The 8,501-nt window shown below is 47.3% G+C and overlaps 1 long non-coding RNA gene across 1 annotated transcript; it reads right to left on the reverse strand.

Annotated features, from left to right (window-relative positions):
- Positions 1–724: 724 nt before the first annotated feature.
- On the reverse strand, positions 725–8,130 carry LOC149127090 (uncharacterized). Its single transcript, XR_016232115.1, has 3 exons — positions 7,824–8,130; positions 2,187–2,351; positions 725–947 (listed from the first exon to the last, which is right to left on the reverse strand). It is a non-coding gene; the product is annotated as an uncharacterized LOC149127090 (long non-coding RNA).
- Between the last annotated feature and the right edge of the window lie 371 nt (positions 8,131–8,501).

Here is an 8,501-nt window from a genome sequence, read left to right on the forward strand (position 1 = left end):
CCTTTCTTTCTCCAGATTAGGAAAGTTTTCTTTTATTATTTATTAAAAAGGCCTTCTATCCCTTTCTGTCTATCCACACCTTCAGGAACTCCTAGAACCCATATGTTGGGTAATTTGATAGTATCTTGTAGATTCCTAACTGTGTTTTTTAGTTTTCTAATCCTTTTCTTGTTTTTGGTCTGACTGTATAGTTTCCTGTGCTTTGTCTTCTAAGTCTGATATTCTTTCTTCTGCTTCACTGATTCTGTTATTAAGGCTTTCCACTGCATTTTTATTTGTTCTATTGAATCCTTCGTTTCATTTTGATTTATCTTTAATATCTCAATTTCATGGGAGAAATTTTCTTTCATGTCATGTACAAATTTCAGTAGTTCGTGCATTTGCTTCTGATTACTTCTATGTAATCTTATGATCAATTTTTTGAATTCCATTTCATGCATCCCATCATCTTCACAATCTAGTATTGAAGTATTGTGTTCTTTTGGGGGTGTCATGTTATGTTCCTTATTCTTGTTCTTGAATTGGTGCATTTGTTTTTTGGCATTTGTGGAGATACTCATCAGTTTCTTATTTGTTTTTTCACTGTGGTGGCTTTTATCTTTGTGCTATGCCTCTGTAGATTAGTGAAGTGTCTGCTTTCAGTGAATATCTGTAGGTGTGTCAGCTTAAACTAACACCACGATTAACATCTATAGATTCCTTTTTTATAATGATAGTTGTTGCCTTTTTATGATTTATTTTTATTTATTTGAAAGAGTTACAGAGAGAGGTAGAGACAGAGAGAGAGGTCTTCCATCCGCTGGTTCACTCCCCAGATGGCCGCAATGGCCAGAGCTGTGCTGATCCGAAGCCAGGAGCCAGGAGATTCTTCCGGGTCTCCCACGTGGGTGCAGGAGCCCAAGGACTTGGTCCATCTTCTAACTGCTTTACCAGGCCATTGCAGAGAGCTGGATAAGAAGAGGAGAAGCCAAGACTAGAACCAGCGTCCATATGGGATGCCGGCGCTTCAGGCGAGGGCTTTAACCCACTGTGCCACAGCACCAGCCCCAATATCTATAGATTCCTTTAGAGGAAAAATTATATGGGGAGGCAGCACTGACACATAGAACAACCCAACTCCAATAGGGAGTCTCATTTCCTGTGCTTTCTTGTTCTATTAGGGCTGAAGCTGAGCACTTAGCTCTGTTGGGAGTCTGAAGGTCTAGGACCTTGTCATTGATACAGGAAGAAATTTGAGAATAGGATGCAGACAAAAGTCAATAGGAAAATAGGATTTATTTACAGAGCAAAAGTCACACAGAAGGAATGAGTGCAGGCATCCTTGAGAGTGAGTGATATGCCAAGGAGCTGAGGTACATTCTTATGTCAGGTTTTGTCAGCACAGGGCAGCACTCTTTCCTGATAGGAGGGTCCTTTACCATGTTCAGGATGGACCTTTGTTCATACAAGTACAATTGGGATAGTGTGTTGTAACATACATTATATTTTATAGTATTTTGATTCTTCTCCCAGGAGTGTGTTTATTTTTTATCTTTGTAATGAAGCAAAGGTTGGTCTGAAGTTATAGTGATTACTTGATCTGGGAAAAACCAGTTTTTGCTTCTCTGACCAGTGCAAGAGAGTGGTTGGGGCCTGGCTGTTTATTTGTTATTGGCTAGGATCTGTGTCTTGTCAAGAGATAGTTGTGGCATTGTTAATGCTTGCCACATAGTGGGTCACCTGCCCTTGACCAGTTATTTATCCTGCCTCTCCCCTAATGCCTTTGATGTTGACTTCCTCAGGCCCCAGTGTCTCTCTCAGCTTGCAGTTCCTCTGTCTTCCCTTTGATGATTGTAAATCAGCTCCATGCTTAACTCACTAAATTAAGAGTGACCATGGATAAACTTCCTTCTAACCCCTTCAGGATCCCAAATCATGAACACTCAAAATTCAGTTATCACTTCTATGGTTAACATCCCAATGCTAGGCTCTGTTCTGGAATGCTTCCAAGGAACTCCAAGCCCTGACCAAACAAAGCAATACTCAATCTACCCATAGTCCCTGGAAAGAGCCATTTTGCCATCACAAAAGAATATTCAAGCTTTCTATCACAAGAAAGCCATAAGTACTGGGAAGCAGCCAGAGACCTGCACATGAACTGATATTGCACTGTTCAGACTCCACTTTGATCTACAAGATGCACTGACCTTAGTCTCACAGGGAGTTGTGGACACCTCCAACATTGGGATACATATTTCATACTCTAAGAACAGGCCTGATACTCTCTGCGGGGTTTGATGTTTTTCTGTTGAACATGAAGAGTTTTCTAGAACATCAGCATCAGATAGGACCCCTCCATGATCGGTGTGGATCTAGACAATGACAAGAAGACTCTGTCATCACGTCTGAAAACAAAGCTCTGTGCATTGCAAAATAAACTCCCACTTGTCACTACCAACCCTAGTTTCAGTGGTTGACTTGCTGTGTGCTAGGAGTATGGATCCAACTTTCTTGGGATTCTGCAATAGGGCCTCAGACCCATTGGATAGTGCCCACTCACATTAGGTGAGAGAGGATCCTCTTTATTGAGTCCACCAATTTAAATGCCAATCTCTTCGGGAAACACCCTCACATACATGTTCAGAAACACTGCTATGCCAGCTATCACTTAACTCAGTCAAGTTAATGTGTAAAATGAACCATCACATCAGTTACACCCAAATCTGCAAGACTCAGCTGGAGTGAGATAGTGCAGAATGAGCCAGGGCTGGATAGCAGTTCCATCTCCCACCTCCTCAACTTCACCATTGGTATTTTTATTGAGGGAAGAAGTATAAGCATAGCTCTGTGACAGACAGACCTTCTGTTTTTTTTTCTTATGATTTCTATATTAAAATTATTAAGACTGGAACATTATTCCCACTCTTTTTTTGTTTGTTTGTTTTAGGTAAAGAAGTAGATAAATGTTAAATGACTTGCTCAAGTTCTCACACCCAGAAAAGTGCAGAGCTGGGATTGGAACTCAGATCATCCTTTTGCTAAGGGTTGAGTGTGTAAGCCGTGTGCTACCTTGATTTCCCACAAAGCAATGTGACATGATTCCTGGCTCTCCACTTAGAACCTAGTGGCCTTGTGCAAGTCATGTTATCTATAAACCTCAGTTAGATCATGTGTGAATGCAGTGTAATATTTTCCTAGTATTGTCATCCTAATGATTAAAGACGACATTTTACCAATTTTATTATCAATGCTCTTCACCCAAAGACACACCTATAACGAAGCCGTTTGAGTTTCTTACTCACAGCAATGAGGAAAATGCAAACAATGGGGATCCCTGGGGTGCCTAAGAGAGATGATGTTAGGAAGTATTAATGGATGTAGGCTTTTGTTAACTGATTTGGGAAGAGCTGGAGAAAGCATGGCTTTGCTCTGGTTGGATGGTGCTGATATGGGGGAGATAGGCAACAAGATTAAGTATGAATGGATGACCTGGAAGATGTTCCTAATAATTTCTGCCTCTAGCCCTATGTTATAATGCCACTCCATTATGCCCATCCAGTATGTCTACTTTCCCATGATGCACCTGTGTCTTATCTGGGTCCATGAAGGAAGAAATGGCATTATAGAAGTGAAACTCTTAGTGAAAATACCATGAAACTCCCAGATAACCTCAGGCATGCATGCAAAACTCAAAGCTTACTTGTTTGTATATTCAATTAGAGCATCACCCTTACCCATAAAGGGTACTATTACATGTGGAGTGGTCCCTTCTGCTTCTTGGCATCTGGCCCATGCTTTTAGGTCTTTCTGTGGTTTCCTCCATGCTCTCTTCTCACGAGCAGCTCTCCAGCCCACTCATGATGGTACCTCTCCATGTGGTGCTGCCCACACTCAAACGTGAATGCATATTCACTCTCATTTTTAAATAAATCCTGCTGTCACTTTTGCACTATATTTATGCTTCTGCTTTGAATTATTATCCCTGTGTTGGCAAGAACTCGGAGCAAAAATTGGGATACATATTTCCATAACAGTGTCAGGAAGTGTGTGTTCAGAGGTCTTATCCTTAAGGAGGACAGACTACAGGGAGGCTAACATTGCCATTGGCAATGAAGCAGCAGCTAGTCTTATCAGCCAGGACAGCTGTGTATTTGGTATTTTGTGACTTGGACGGTGTTCATGTTATATCTGACAGGGTAACAAAGCATTCTTATTCTTGTCTAGATTCATGCTGGTTACAGATCCTGTCTGATGTTGATGTTCTGGAAAACTATTCATGTTCCCATTCTATAGGAAAACACCAAGGCCCAGGGATAGTACCAGGCCAGTTCTTAGAGTACAAAGAATCTTTCCTAGTGATATGGGTAGAGGGAGAGCAGGCATGGAGTTAGAGAAGGAATAAAGGAATGGAAAAATTTCCAGTTTTTCTTTTGCCCTGTACCTTACCTCCGTGCCCTCACATGCCAACCTGGCATGCCCTCTTTCCCATGATGCACTCAAGTCTCCTCCAGTACCAGCATGTGAATACTGGGCCTCACACACAGTAAATCCAGCCTGAACTCCACTCCATTTGTATATTCAGTTAGGACACAGACCCCACACGCTAGAGGAGCCCACTGGACATGTGTCCTTCCATTCTTCTTGCCTTCTCTCATGCTCTCCTCATGGGTGATCACTTGCTTTCTCTTCCTCTCTCTCTCTTCATTGAGCGCTTCTCTCCCTGTGGTGTTGCCAACACTCACTATACCAAATGTATACTCTTTCACACTTCAGATAAATCCTGCTCTCATTAATGCACTTTACTTATGTCCCTGCTTTGAATTCTTATCTCCTGTAGGGGCAAGAAACAGCTTTGAGATGCAGTCCAGTGACACTAGCCATGGACTCATGGGTGTTTGATCCACAGGGCTGAGGACTCTTTTGGTACTCACCCACACTGCTAGCATTTGAGAGACTGACACGGGGGCTGCTTTCTGGAGCAGGAATTCAATGACCCATTTCTTCCCCAGCTTCATGTATTATAGATGGGGCCATTTCCTTGAGGTCAGGGTGCTTCCATCAAGGCAGCCTTTCAAAAACATCCCTGAGGGGCTTGTAAGTGAGAAGACCCTACTTTTGCCTCCTTCATGTAACAGTAGTGTGTGCCAGAGCCAGGTCAGATATTGTGACCCCCACTCTCTCATGTAAAGGCAGACAAGAAAACACTCATGGTGAAACTGGTAGGAAAGGAACCAATATGTAATATGGGCCACCCACAGTCCAAGACAGTGGTACCCATGCTTCTCATGCATTGGAATCACCTGGGAAACTTAAAACGATAATGCTTGGTAACCATCCCAGTGAGTTAGAAGGTCTGGGCACTACGTGGGGCTTCTAGATTTTAAAAAAACTCTCTGGATGACTTAATGTGTAAATTTGGGAACCACTGCTTTAATCTATCATTATTTTTTAAAGATTTATTTATTTATTTGAAAGGCAGGGTTATAGAGAGACAGAGAGGGAGCGAGAGAGAGAGGTCTTCCATCTGTTGGTTCTCTCCCCAGATGGCCACAGTGGCCAGAGCCAGACCAATCTGAAGCCAGGAGCCTGGACCAGCCAGGACTCAAACCAGCACCCACATGGGATGCTGGCACTGCAGGTGGCAGCTTTACCTGCTACGCCACAGCGCCAGTCCCAGGCTGTTCCACTTCTGATCCAGCTGCCTGCTAGTGGCCTGGGAAAGCAGTGGAAGATGGCCCAAGTGCTTGGACCCCTGCCACCCACATGGGAGACTTAGAAGTTCCAGGCTCCTGGCTTTGGATCAGTTCAGCTCCAGCCATTGTGGCCATTTGGGGAGTGACCCAGCAGATGGAAGACCTTTCTCTGTCTCTCTGCCTCTGCCTCTCTAACTCTTTCAAATCAATAAATCTTAAAAAAAAAAAATCGCACCATTCACTCATGAGCATGTCCCACCCCTCCTCCCTGTTCCCCTGTGTCGATGAGCCCTTCGCCCTCAGCAGATGAAGAAGTCAATTTGCCATCTCGGCTCCCACTCCTGGGTTCTATGGCCACTGAATGAAACTTGTGCTGATGCTCAGCTTCAGTTTTGTTATTGGCCTCACAACATCAAACAAAGGAAAAAATATAGGGCACCCTTGCCACTAGAAAGGGGAAACAGGACCAGGCACTCAGAGATGGGTTGCACCATCACAAGTGACATCTTAATGACTGCACAATGCATTCTAAATCCATTATTCTTGGGCTTAGAAGTATGTGGCACATGGCTGTTGGATCAATGAACGTTCTAGTCGATCCTTGCATTTAGACATAACCTGACCTATGACTTCACAGGGGTTGTCGCTCCCCCTCTTCGTGGAGGAACGACACAGGACCCTGCGCTGTTCTTTTGTCTGCTCGGCCCTCCCCGGGTTTGCTGCTGGTTCTTCCCGGGTTGGCTACCGTCCCTTCCACCTCCGTGGAAGGGCGGTTCCCCCTGGCCACTTTCCCCACTTCTGCGGGGGAGCGGCACACTGCCGGCCGGCTCTCTCGGGGGCTGCACAGGTGTTCCTTCAGATAGATGTTCCCCTTAGATGTTCCTGGTGCATGTTGTCTCTCTCCTCCTTTATAGTCCTTTTCCACCAATCCCAACTCTGCTACCCACACGCCGAGTACGCTGCTCTCCTCCAATCAGGAGCAGGTCCTACAGTTTATTGATTGAACTGGAGGCAGCTGCGTAGAAGCTGTTTCTCCCTTCTCAGCGCCATATTGTGGGAGAGCAGATGCATAGAATAAGTCTTAATTCCAGTAACTTAGTCTAGTCCGGGTTGTTCCCCACAAGGGGTGAGCCAAATGAGAGGATCCCTGAGAGTCTTGTGGTCCTCAAGTGAAAAATCCCTAGATACAGGAATAGTTAACCCCACTGGGAATGACAGGAGCTCTCTGTCTTCCCAAAGTGGTGCTGGTCTCTTGTCTTGGTCCATTTGTACTGTGGTAAGAATATAGGTCCGACTGCTTAATTTATAAAGAGCTGAAATGTATTTGTCATGATTTCCAGAGGTGAGGCAGTTCCAAGGGTCTTCACTTGTTGAAAAGCACAGAGCAGGAAAAGGACCAAATTTGCCCCCCCCAAAAACCCATTTGACAATAACTAATCCATGCGTGGGCTTGCAGCCCAGGGAGCCAGTCACCTCCTGCGGCCTCACCTGTAGCCCAGCTTCTGAGGCAGGAGAGAGCTAGAATCCGGGGGAAAGAGCAAGAAGGAGAAAGGTTTCTGAAAAAGCTAAAACTGTTGAGCCTGCTTTAAACCGCTAAATGCCAGTTGAGAAAACAGCTAGCTCAAAGCCAGCCCACCTGCTTGCATTAGATAAAGCCCAACCCAGGCCAAACCCGGAGACAGCAGCTCAAGCTAATTGTGAGAAACACAAGAGGCGTTGGGTCAGAGAAGCCCTGGCCGGAGGTCCCGGTGAGATCTCCCAGCCAATAGCAGCAATCCCTCCACCCAGAACTTCCCGCCGGCGTGTGCGTGTGTGTGTGTGGGGGGGGGGGGTCCTGGCAACGACGCCCCCTCCCCTCTGTAAACATCTGGCTAGAAATGAGCAGTCCGAATTAAACTCCGCGCCTGCATCTCTCTGACGCCGGTCCCTGCAGTCTGAAGGAAAGCACTTCGGCTTTGTGGCCCTGGGAGGAGGCTCTGAGCTGAGTCCTTCGCCTCGGAGTCCCGCCGCTGCCTGCACTTGCGGTCCCTGAATCTGTCCTGCACACAGCATCAGTACAGGGACCGAGGTTTCCGCCTGAGCTTGGGGAGCGACGCAAACGTTCACCCCCCACCCCCCACGCCTTCAGAGAAGCTCCCTCGTGAGACGAACCTAGCAGGTTCCTGAAAGGCCAGGGCAGGGCAAGCAGCCTCCAGCGCGCGCGCACACGTGTTCTCGCAGGTGTGCGGGGCAGGTGTGCTCTCCGGTGCGCGCACCGGGACCGCTGCGAGGCAGCGTTTCGGTTCCTGGAGGCGGGGCAGCTCCTGCTCAGGGATTCAAGAGCGCGCCGGCCCCTCCGGGCCCAGCCGCGGCTCTCGGCCGAAGCGTCAGCTTCTAAGGAGTGCCGTGGTACCCAAGGCTAGCCGATTCGGCAGCCGTTTGTATTCCCAACTCCGTACCTGTCCCCTCCCTCTTTCCCCCGTCGCGTCACCCCCAGCGCTTCATCCTTATCCTCGTCGCGTACCCAGCGCGCACCCCTCTCCCCCCAGCTTTCCCTACAAGAGCAGCGGCGCAGCGGGGAGAAGGGGAGCGGAGAGCGCAGCCCAGGCTGGGGAGCTAGGGGAAGAAAGGGCGGAGCGGGCTGGGAGCGACCGCGCCCACCTTCCGCGCGTGCGGGACTGGCTGTGCCTCTTCCCAGCCTTCTGTTCCTGCCCTATCCCGGGCTGGCGACCCCGCTCCGGAAGCACGAAGCATGCGCCCTTTATCGGTTGTGGGGCCCGGATCGCGGGGAGGCTGCCAGCTGCGCCTAGTTGTGCCGGGGGCTTCTTCGTCTGTACAAAGTCGGGCTAG

This window comes from Oryctolagus cuniculus, chromosome 4 (assembly GCF_051225735.1).
Source record: "Oryctolagus cuniculus isolate XC-2025 breed Fujian yellow rabbit chromosome 4, ASM5122573v1, whole genome shotgun sequence".
In the NCBI taxonomy this organism is placed as follows: Eukaryota; Metazoa; Chordata; class Mammalia; order Lagomorpha; family Leporidae; genus Oryctolagus; species Oryctolagus cuniculus.